The sequence below is a fragment of the Sinohyriopsis cumingii genome, unplaced genomic scaffold (assembly GCF_028554795.1).
Source record: "Sinohyriopsis cumingii isolate HCF-2022 unplaced genomic scaffold, ASM2855479v2 utg000043l, whole genome shotgun sequence".
Taxonomy (NCBI): Eukaryota; Metazoa; Mollusca; class Bivalvia; order Unionida; family Unionidae; genus Sinohyriopsis; species Sinohyriopsis cumingii.
This window is the reverse complement of record NW_028315864.1, coordinates 280,523-293,003: the sequence shown is the minus strand read 5'-3', so window position 1 is coordinate 293,003 and position 12,481 is coordinate 280,523. Positions and strand designations below refer to the sequence as shown.

At 41.0% G+C, this 12,481-nt stretch overlaps 1 protein-coding gene across 2 annotated transcripts in view; it reads left to right on the top strand.

Moving 5' to 3' along the window:
* Positions 1-1,454: 1,454 nt before the first annotated feature.
* Positions 1,455-12,481, top strand: part of LOC149774982 (uncharacterized) — a 51,878-nt gene continuing 40,851 nt past the window's right edge. For both annotated transcript variants that reach the window (XM_089944566.1, XM_089944565.1), the window contains exon 1: positions 1,455-1,670. The gene's annotated coding sequence lies outside the window, so the exon portion shown is untranslated. The remainder of the gene's footprint in view (positions 1,671-12,481) is intronic.

Below are 12,481 nucleotides of genomic sequence, written 5' to 3'. Positions count from 1 at the left end.
CCGTGTTAATTCTCGTGTGATTGAGCGAGGAGATCAAATTGTACGTCCCTTCTAATCCACAGGAAGGTTTCCGGGTGTGATAGGACGCCACCCTAAGATTAGGGAGAGAGAGAGAGGAGAAGACGTGGAGGGCTGGGAGAATAGCAGTGCGAAGGCGCAGGGCTGGAGACGGAAACAAGGGTACTGGAAGTACTGACAAGGAGGTCAGGGAGAACAGAAACAATGGAACTAGAAGTACCGACAAATTGGTCTTGTATTGATTGGAAGCAATTACATTGAAAAATTGTCCTGTAATTGTTGAATACCGTGATATAGTTTTTTAAATTGTTATACCTTTCACCTTATTATTTTTATATTGTACACACATAGACAGTCGGCTTTGCTGGCTGGGGGCTCGGAGCTATTTAATCTTTTATTTGTCCGTCCTTCTCCGGGGTTAGTAATAATTCCGTAGGGGGCACGTAACAAGCACCGATTATTTCAGTAATGGGTGTTAATAGTTAGAAATTGATTTTAGATATATTTAAGTGGCAATTATTCACTTTTTTTATCCCCTGCATCAAAATTCGTTTGGGTCATTGTTTATATGCACCGAGAAGAACATACGACAAAATCAATGATAAAATACATCGACAGTTTTGGACAAGATCAACCAAAATGTGTGATCCAGCACAGGGGCTAGTATCATTGCTTAGAATGTAACTGTTAGTCATTCACGTAGTATAAAATACTATTATTTAATAGCGTATGCATGAACGATAGTTAGATTGTAAGCAACGATACGAGCCCGTATGTGATCCAGTATAATCAGGATTGAATGTCGCGTGCTTTCATATCACATTGAAAGTAACGCGTGTTGCTAACCAAATTTGTACTTTCCTGTATTGCTCCGATTAGACCCACACGATCTTTGGTTGACCCAGTTTAGTACCCGGCCACTATCGTAAAAACCCATAGCGATCGATGATTTTAGTCTGGAAGTTTCTTGATGATAACTGAGGTGGAGATCATTCAAAAATTATGATTGAATAAACATTGGCTAAGGAAAGTCAGGGCCCTTTTGCAAATTTTGCCCTCCCCCCCATTGCCCTCCCCCCACACCCCCCAACACATGGCCTGATCAAGCCCGTACATGACCTATACGACTTTTACTATAATTGAAAGAGTAAATAACTTTTATTCGCATTCGGTTTCAAACCGAATTACGTGATTTTCATCGTATATTATTAATATTATATATATATATATATATATATATATATATATATATATATATATATATATATATATATATATATATATAATAATAACCTTGTGTGTTCTGGTGCATACATGTTGACAATCGTTTCGCCTTTCATACCTGGGAAACCTAGCTTGACTGGAAAAACCCAAATAAAGGGGTTATTCGGACTCAGTCAGTACTTATCCTTTTCAGAAGAATAAGTGTTAAGTGTAGCGCTAACTGTCTTGCGATGAGTTTGTACAATACAGAAAAGAAAATGGTGTAATATATTTTTGTATGTCTTCTTCCTTATCTATTGTTCCAGTGCAAATGTGGCAAATTGTGAGGTTTTCTACAAGATCTTACGCAGAATGAACGCTTTGTGCACAGAAAATTAGTTTATAATCTGGTGGACAATATTCCGCACTGAAATTAGTCTCAATTCTTGGTAAGTTTTTATGTGACCTTAAATCTACGCAGTTTATGTGGACAATGGTATCATGGATGAACTCAACTGGTGCGCTACTGTGTGAAACTAACTGAACCTTTCTTTCTTTCTTTCTTTCTTTCTTTCTTTCTATCTATCTATCTATGTACCTACCTACCTACCTACCTTTCTTTCTTTCTTTCTTTCTTTCTTTCTTTCTTTCTTTCTTTTAGCACACCTACTTCCTTATCGAGGCTATGACACTGTAGCTTGATCAAATGGATGGGGTATGTTTTTTACTTTGACTCGAAGACAGTAGTTATAGGTGGACATTGGGGACATATGGAAATAACATTACACCGTCTTCATTCAATGAAGAGTCTCTTGGGAGACAAACGGGGAAAGCCTATGTCAAACTTGCCCTTAGGTTTAACGTGATGATAATATTATTGAAACGGAATTATTTATTGTGACAAACGGGAATTGTAATTTTAAAATTGTGAAAGGAAAACGGGGCAAAAGTTTATGGGGCCTAACGGGAATGATAATGTTAAATTTTTGTGTATAATCCAGAACATCGCGCATGCAGACCAGCACCGATTTAAAAAAATTAATTAATTTATTTTTCAAACGCACACATTATTTACCATCCTTAACCAGTTTTTTATTACTGTCCAAACACACACTCATACAGTCCAAAGAAAATGGCAGGAAGTGTTGATCCACATACTTTCACATAAACAAAAAACATGCAATCACATATAACGGCAGGAAGTATTTAATTTATAGACATAGTACTGTATCCTTATATAACATGACATCACATATAAGAGAAAAAGTGGGCTTTCAAGTTTTAAGTAGTAACAACATAGACATACAAATAGTGAAGGGTGACGATTCAGCGACAATGTGACTTCTGTGTTAAATTTGGGCGTTTGCCCTTTGGGAACAGTAGGAATTTAACATTGAAAATTTGACATGGGTGTTTTCATTGTCCCTAGATAGTCCCAATCATCTACATAGTTTTATCCTTGTCCCTAGATAGTCCCAATCACGGGTGACGTCTCGGTACTAGACACTTGCAACAATGCTGCGAGTGGCTGACCTCAATCGGGCGGAACAGTGTGGCAAGGGCTTGATGTGAATACGCGCTACTGTAGGGATAAATAGAGACATAGACAGAGAGACGTGGTTAGAGACAGGGTTAGATACATAGAGATATAGACATATAAAAACACACACACACACAAGCACACACATACACACAAACCTACAACTGCACAAACACTCAAACAAACGTACGTACGCACACATACATACATATACAAACACACATACATAGATTTATGAACATCGAATGGGCATGTGTAAGGTGTATGTGCCTATTCTTGTAACCATCGTTGCACTTCAAGTATTGGATACTTTTGAGTCGGATTTATGAACATAAATCTATCACACAAAAGATCGACTAAAAGTTTTTAGGCAAGAGAGAATAGCCATCTTTTCGAGGCAATGGAATGGCCCTGAAATGTGCTTTTGGGTTATTTCTTCTTTGACTTCTAATTTCTGTCTTCTCGTCTTCTTTTCCACCAACATCTTATTTCTACACAAAATTCTTCTCTTTCTTCTCCTCTTTCTTCACCTCTTCTTTTTCCTTTACCTCTATCTCGTTTTTCTTCTACTTGTTTTCCTTTCATTATTTATTTAGTCCATCTTCTCATTCTCTCTTTGTCTTCTTTGTCTTCGTTTCCTTTTTTTCTTTTCTTGTTTAATTCGTTTCCTTAGCCTTTCGTTGGCCTTCCTTAAATTATTTATCTTCATTTTGAGACAGTGGTGACTATAATAACCATCTTTCAATCTCACCAACATTTTCTCCACATCCCAATATCATCAAACACTTCCTGCAGCTTGTTCATTTTGTCCAAATGAATGCTTGCCATCTTCTTGGTTATTCAGTGTTCAATAGCGCGAATGACGAACGCTTCACTTTATATTTTTCAAGCGCATACGTGAAGGAAAACATCCCTTCTCACTAACTATCAATATCACCTACCGAACAACACCACAGTGATGACAGTGTTAACCGAAAATAAATTTTTATACAAAATAATACACTAATACTAACAAAACCCTCTATATTTTATATCAATACATAGTAGAGAAGGAAGGTTTTTATTTACAAAACACATCAGCAAAGGAGTTATTGTTTATAGCGGCACTACTCTACTTTCACGCGTAACAAATATTATTTTGTACAGAGAGAAGGGTGTTTTGTTAAGTGAAAAAACAAACGTACGCACATACACACACACACACTTATATGATTGGCAACTTGATCAGCCTATCGTTTCTAGAGATCTGGTTAGCCCTGAGAAGGGCTGTTTTAAAAAAAAACAAAATTCAGATACACATGTTCAATGCTGACATCTCCCAGGTCTGGCCACACACACATCTCCTATTCCTATCATTCTCCCAATTGGTCTGTGTGGGTGAGAATGCGGAGGCAGCTAGAGTGGCTTCAGATCCCAATCTTTCGTTTCTGGGATTCTGGAGTGTCTCTCCCTTACGATCCTTCGTCCTTCATGTGGATGTTGCTGTTGCCTCCTTACTTGTGGGGGGGGGGGGGACGCTGAGGCTCCCACTTTTGCCGCTGTTATTCCAACTCCTCCAGGTTTCCATCTGGGGGACAGCGGCTTTTGGTACTGGTGGTAGTGGTTGTGGCTGTGGCTGACGTTGTGGAGGTAATGGTGTCCTCATGTCAAGCTTGACCTCACAGTTTTGTCTAAGTATACGGTGAGGCAAGATCTGTCTTTTCTCAGTGCTCGATTTCGATGACAAAAAACAATTTTTTTTAGCCAAGATTGATGGTGGCCAACTGAGAGACATCGGCTAAATCGGCTTGCCATTGATGATCCATGCCATCCACTTAGGTGCGATGTCTGAAAAATTTTCGTCGAATGCACATGTGTAAGGTGTATGTGGCCTATTCTTGTAACCATCGTTGCACTTCAAGTAATGGGTACTTTTGAGTCAGGTTTTGGCAGCACGATACAATTTCTGAACTCCGCCGTATCCGGCAGGTTGGGATGGATCGTACTTAATGTTGGCTAACACATTCTCCATAAGCAATTATTTTATATGTCACTGATGCTATTCTGGTTGGGGTGAGGTGGTGGTGGTTTGGAACCGGCTTTACGTATCCGACGTGCCACGGGAGTAGAAATTGAAGGTAGTGGTGGTGTTAGTGGTGGTAATGGGATGACTTTTGTCTTGCTTTCTTTTTCACTTCTGGTTTCTCTTCTTTCTTTTCGACTTCATCATCTTTTTAACCCAAGCTTTGAATTCTTCTCGTTGTGGTGTTGGGGAAGGGGTTAACAAGGGTGCTTGAAAGACTTATCTTGCCTCTTCTTCATCAGGCATCCACGTGGCTGCGTCTGTCTTGGTCACTGGGGGTGGCGGTGGCGGGGATGGGCTTTTCATCAGGGTCTTATAATCTTTCAGAGTTGGTCGAGCTGTTTCGTCTAAAGCTTTTTGGTGAAAGTTAAAGTCGATGAAACACTTGTCCGTACCATTGCGATTTTTCCGTTTCTTACAAATCGCTACGATCCGTCAAAGATATTGCAATTCGTGTTGTAACTGGGACATCTTGGTCACATGAGGATAGGGAGGTAAATGCGGGGTCCGTTGTTCTTGCCAACGATGGAATCCTATCCGTCGTTTGTAAATCACTAATGTCAGTTTTGGTCCTTCCATCAGATTCCAAAGGTCAGGTCTGAGATCTTTTGACCCCAGAAGTTCCTTTTTTCTTCTTGATCCTACATAGATTAACTTATCCCTTGTGAAACAGCTCCCGTCATGATTCCTGTAATCAATGGTGCAAATGTGGCTTTAAGCAAGTGTGCCCAGATCCTCCGCGTTGCACTAACATTTTTTCTTTTGATGGATGGATATTTGCTTTGGGACCATTTGGCAAAGAACGTGTCGATGCATGGCTAAGCATTATTTCTGATGTTGAGACAAAGGTATCGTTCTTTTCAAGACATTCAGGCAACATTCGCACACGGTATAGACGACGTCTTTGGAGGCGGTTTGAATGAGTTGTTTTCACATGGGTGGAGAGGCTTTGAACAGGACGGACAATACGTCCCAATGCTAGGCTAAGCGAGGAGGTAGTCCTTTCCTTTTCGTTTATTTGGCTTTAGAAAAGGAATGACTTGGCACACCCTTTATACTTATATTTTGGTGGAGTATTTTTGGAACAGTTGGTTGTTTGTGCGTGTGTATGTGCGTGTGTGTGACTAGTCTTTTGGACGCACTCGTTGACTATCTCTTCGTCAAAAATGTGACGACGTTTTCTCTATATCGTTAAACAATCCTCCCTTTTGCTTGTTCCTCTTTTTCGTTGGACAATGGTGTCTTTTGGAGGGTAAACGTCGATGCTTGGCCAAGCGTTTCATTGGATGAGGGGACAAACGACGAGACTGTCTTTGTCTTTTTCCTTTTCCTTTTCCTTTTTCGGACGATGATGGTTGTTTGCACTTGTTTTAGACGACATCTTTGTATATTTTCGAGCACAAAAGCACTGACACCCATTGTTTACCCCATGTCATTTATAGAGTGGAATGCGTCGCCACTGATTGTCGGTACGTCGTATCATTTTCATGGCAGACATCACTGGAAGTTGAGGAGTTAGCAACGGACTAATTCGGGACAGTTCTTGGTTGGATAATTCCTGTGAACTCTCTAAAATGCCCGATCTCTCATGGACTTTGATTTTGGGGCAGGTACATTTTTAGAGCTGGAGTAGAAGTTCCTGGAGAAACGGGTTTCTATTTTTTCACCAAATTAGGAAAGATACGTGTCAAATTGTGTTTGTCTGGCATCATCAGCAACGGAGAAGTGGAAGAATCTGAGAGTACTAGAGACGCGGTCACCGTAGCTGCAGGTCCTGGCATAGGCATGTAAGGTTCCTTCCTGGCCGCAGTGCCTCTCTTGCGTGTAGAAGCTTTTTTGTCTGGGGTTTTTTATGGGGAATTTTCTTTTTCTGGGGGACGTTTCTTGTTCGGAGGCTGTGGTCTGCTCTTCTGGGTCCGTTTGGGTCGGGTAGTGATTTTTTTTTTCTCGAGGATGACTTTTGGGGCATCGGATTCTCATTTTAAGAGGGAACGAATAATGACACCTCCTGAAAAACCGCTACCTCCAGGTTCCAAAATGATATTTGTTTTGGCTTCAGTGTCGATGCGAGGAACTTCCATTTGCGTCAAGGCTACTTTGTTTCTCTCAAAAAAGCGTTTGGCTTGATGAGGGATGTGAATGATACCTTGCAGTAATTGACGTGCTGTCAGCGCAAACCATCGGAAGACTTATGTCAGACTGGCGTCTAAGACAACCTCGTATTTGTGGATTTTTTCGCGACTGATGCCGCACAAGACACCAATTAATTTGACGGGAAGACGATACTGAAGGGACGTCATGTTGACGATATGTGAGAAAGCCCTAATATGTCCGAGGTTTAAATAGATATTTTTTTCGTTAAGTCGACGGGGAAGTGTAAACGACAGTCTCTCCGTCTTGGCACCAGTGGTGAAACAGACGAAATCGCACAAATTGGGTTAGTGGGTCTTAAATCCACGATTGAATAGACGTGAGTTATTTGAGTGGCATCGTCGTATGCATGAGTCAGCCAAGGTTTTCCTGTCTATTTAACACTTGTACTTGCGATTTATCTCTAGGGCTTTTAAACAAGACCATGTAATGAGTATTGAGACTGATGGTACGATGGGCTTTACTTTCTTGAAACAAAGTTTGGGTGATGTAAATGACACTGTCCTTACGGTGATGCCCTTTGCGCGTAAACCAGAGTTTAATTTCTTCTTCGTCTTCTCCTAACATGTAGTCGAAGATGACCAGATGAGTTTGACTGGGGTCAGACACTATCCCGTCGTCTTCACCAGGAATCCTTCCACAAACACGATGGAATCGCCTTGATTTTCTCGCAGGAGACTGTGCGCAGATTGCCACTTTTTGTAACACAACACGATACGCTGAAGTGGACGATCGATCAAATGATTTTTATGTTCGCTCAAATGTTTGACTAATTCGGTTTTGCCTTAACCGCTCGGTCCAGCAATTAACATGTTAAAAGGATGGCGAAGATATAAGGGATCTCAACTGGCACAATCTATAGTTTTCATCGATGACTTTGAAAGTGGAAGAAGAGGGAGCAGAGCCTGCAGAGGTAGCCATAGTCCAAGAAATGTCACTTTTGAAATGAAAACACACGGGTCAAGAGTTTGTATACTTTTTTCAGGACACGTTTATTTCAAAACATTTAAAAAATGGAACACAAAAGACGAAAGCATGTTTAAGTACATCGATAAAATACAGATCAAAACGATCCAAGTGGAATATAAACAAGTCACTGTACAACATGTTTTTGTGACGAAGGAGTGGTGTCTAAGGGACAACTTGTAATGTTCTTAGAGTCTCTACACTTGGCACAGTCACGCAGGTGTTCTGCCGAAATGGTCTTTCGGGAATGCCCATGTCAATGACTGTCCTGTCCTGAATAGGGTGGTGTTTCTCTGTGTTGGGTTCTTCTGGCACTGTGGTTAACACAGGCTAAATAGTCACTTTTTCACTGAACGTTTGAATTTATGATCACAAATCTTGAGCATAGTTTGCCGCTTCTTTTATCCATCCTAGACACCATGACTTTTCCAGTCATGTACATCTGGCCAGTGAGGGTGTAAATCACAAACCACACACACATCTTCGTAAGCATCGTCATTGACTAAAAGTTGACGAATCTGTTTTTCTGTAGAGGTAGAGAAGTATCGAGATGAAGGCGCAAGGCTTTTTTAAAGGTACCACCCTCATATTTTTGGTGGTATTGTGAGGTACAGATCGTAAAGAGCCCACAAGGAATCTGCATGTAAACTAAATCCTCGAAAGGAAGTCACTAAGACACGCAACACAACGACCCGAATTCAATGGTTACAGTTCTTGTAATAGGCGTTGGTAATCAACCACAATCTGAATACTGTCATTGATTCCTTTCCATGGCAATCATTGTATTATTAATGATAAAGTTCGTGGCATAGTAGCAAGTTTTTATACCCGCTTTTGTTGAAGGTAATACCTGTACGTTTTGAACAGAAGCGGTTTTATTTCAGTGCCATACTAAAATGATTTAGCCATTAACTCACTTACCACACGCCACACAGAAGTTTCATCTTGAACCAAGATTTGTTCGTGTAACAGAGTTTGGTAATCCACTAACTCTTCTGTTGGAATTCTGTGTAGTATGGCTAGCTTGTAAGAAGTAGGATAAATAGCAACCCAAATCGTCTTGTCCTCGGTCAGTTGATCAATGTCTGACCATTGGAACGCTTTCACATGAATCCGTCCTCTTATAGTATTCTGGTCCCAGTGCTTCCAACATCGGTGACGTAAAGGATGCAATTATTCATCAACTCCACAGGCAAACCACAACTGTTCTCATGTAAAAGTATCCAGCAAGAGAAAACTGAGTTCGTCCCACTAAAGTAGGTAGTGACAGTGCGGAAACCATTAATTAATTTCCAGGTAAGCCGTGTCTTTCAAGTGAAGTGACACACCGCAGCTGAAGCACTCGACTTTATCACCTTCGCCCAAGTATATAAATCTGGCTCTGTCTAATGCTTCGGGGGAAGGTCCTTCCAGATATTTAGGTCACTTTCCTTTGAACGTTTGGAATCGACTTTCCAAGTTGCAATATCCAGACACATGTAACGAATATTCTTCTTCCACAGGTGCATTTCGATGAAGAAGTGGTAATACATTAAATAGTTTGCTCAAGCATGGATGACATCCGTACGGTGGTATTTGTACAGTACTATGACGTTGAGGATAAAACCCAGTAAAGTGATGATGTGTACTGTAACGAGTGGAATCGCTTTCGCATCCATCAGATTTGACACGTACATCATCACTTTCCATGGTAAGTATTATAGTAGTCACAGAAAATGCTCATAATGTCCTGCTGACTCAGTGAGGTCACAGCGTACGGCATCCCTGCAATCGCAAGGCACAGCATCGCACTCCACTTGAGAATCACCGAACTTGAATGGTGAGTATTTGTTAGGATTCATCTTTCTTGCTTGGTAATGGTAGTCACAATGAACTATCAGTATTGGTCGTTTAACCTTTTTATATGCTGACCAATATCAACGTGTCGGTAAGGTAAAATGAAGTGGTTGGGAAGCCGCACTTCCTTCTGGTGCATATTTGATATAGTTTTTCCAAAGGTTGACTGAAGATTTGATGTGTGGCTAAATGTACAATCCTGTGAGGCTCGTATGTTCACCCCTTGACTGCTGCGATAATTGAGAGTCAATCCTTTCAGTTTGCACTCGGTGTGCACTTCTTGAGGGTTACGTTATTCGTAGCCGTATTTTTTAGGACCGCCCCTAGCAAAACTTAGAATCTTGTCGTCGGTGTGCTTGTCCGTCCAGGCTCCTAAACGGTTTCCTTCGATGTCAGGGTGACAATGATCAGGGTCATCGATGTAGATGCCACTGTCCTTGTCAAAATACATCAAACGATCTCCTAACTGGTGTAACACCTCGTATAATTTTAAGCGAGCATGGGCTGTCACGTAGGCCGTAATGATGACATTTCCAAATGAGTCAGCCTGTACAAAGTCAAGTTCTTCTTCGTAACTGACTAAGATGAAGTTCTTACGAAGGCCGTCCACATGTTTCATTTATTTGTTTTGTCGTGAATCATCTGGAAATAGCGGAAAGGTTCTGTCAAATACTCCATTTTTGGTAAGCAAGGTCGCTTTGCCATTTTGCCACACAATCAATTCAACATCACTTTGGTAAACGATCGTCGACCTTCGTTTTTCTCGATGTGATCTAAAGTGATACTTTCTTGCTCAAATTATTTCTCTTTGAATTTCTCTTGGTCTTTGGGAGCGTGGCACCAGGAAGGAGAGCCACTGGCTTCTTGTTTCAGTTTCAAAAGGCATCCACATAGTCCGCTAAAATGCCTTTCTGAGTTTCGTCGCCCTTGTGGTACTGTTCTGTCTTGGGAAAGTGGTACATTTCGTACACTTTTAAAAACTGGCATCCCAGGTCCAGAGCTTTAAACAACTTCACGCTGACCCACGTTCCTGTCAAGGTGCGTTTGTCCTGGATTTGACTTCAGCTACTGTGCGAGGCGATGTGTCACGTTTCTGCCTCTTACTTTCTTCTTCTTTATTCACGAAATGATGCGATCGTTTCATCTTGATTTCAAAAGGTCAGATGACAATATTTTAAACGACATGGTCCCCAATATATCAGGGTAAGGTCAGTATCCTCCCTTCATAAAGGATCAGTGTCTTCCCTCAAAGTATTCATTTCACTATCAATCCTACCAGAAAGATGGAAGAGTCAACACAGATCGAACTTCTAATCAGAGCTTTGCGAGGTGTCATACAAAGGTTTTCTTCAGATATGCCGACTGACTAATCCCTCTTCTTTCGAGATAAAAGTCAAGATACTTGCTATATCTATAAGAAGAAAGGGCATTGGTCTCACGAATGTCCACAACGTCAAAGTAAGACAAGTGTTAAAAGAGCCAATGGTCAAGATACAAAGAGAAAGAACATTGGTCTTCAGATTGCCCTAAGAAACAACAGAAGCAGGAGGAAGAGAGTATCCTCCGAAAAGAAAGAACCCAGACACGTTCAGAAAGAGAAAACAAGAGGACGAGACGAAAGTGGTGAAGAAGAACAACCCGTGACAGTGAAGAAATGTAAACTTTTTAAAGTGTTGTGTTGTTACATTAGATTGTAAATGTTTACCAGAGAATATACCAGAAAGAAAAACGTAAGTGTCTCTTGGTTTTGATTTTTATTATGAACTGACTCACTCAAGCACGTCCATCATGGTGAAAAAAGAGATTTGAGTTTTATTGGATTTTGTCAAAGATGGAGTAGTCTCTTTGCTAGAAAGGTAAGTGGCCCTGAAAAGAACCATTGTTTTTATGTAAAAAAAGCAAACACACTAAGGAACGGGAAGTAATGAGATTTAAATACCTCATCCCTTTGCCACGACCAAGGCCTACTTCTTGACCTGATACTGTCGATGATTTGGTGGAAGTCACTAGCGTTGGTATCCCAAGCGTAGTGGGAGTGTAAACGGATTGGACTGTTTGGCTCGGGAAGGTCTTTTTCTTTTGGTCGTATTAGATAAGTCTGATACATTTGTTTCAGACTCCTTAACTCTGCCAAAATGTCTAGGAATACCGTCACCGTTTGCCTTTCACCGTCCTCCTTTTCTCCTGGACCTTGTTTCTTCTCTGCTTCTTCTTCTTCCTGTCGTTTCTTGCCTCTTCTTCTTCTCTCTGTTGCTGTTGAATGAGAACGGCTTGTTCTGCTTCTTTCTGCTGTTTCAGAAAGTTCTCCAATTCTTCTTTCTGTCTCTGTTTAACATTCTTGACGTGTGGTAGGGAATGAGAAAGCATCGATGGTTCTGGTACAGGAACAAATTCTTTCGACGAAGAGAGAAAATCCGCTAAATCCCAATTAAAATCGTTCTCTTCCGGAAGTACGATTGTGGTTGCTTCAGTAGCCGCTGCCATGCCATCACTCCTCGTCTCCACAGCCGGTGTACTCCAATTCATCGTCATCTTAATTTCTGTCATGTTCTAAATCTGTCGCATTGATTAACTGCGCACAGACGCTAGCGCACCTATATAGGGAATTTGACTTCACAGGCAGCTCTCTTCGGATTGGAAGACAAACTCCGCACTGTACTGAATTTTGGAATGTGTGTTAGGGTTGGTGAAATAACTCGATCCTT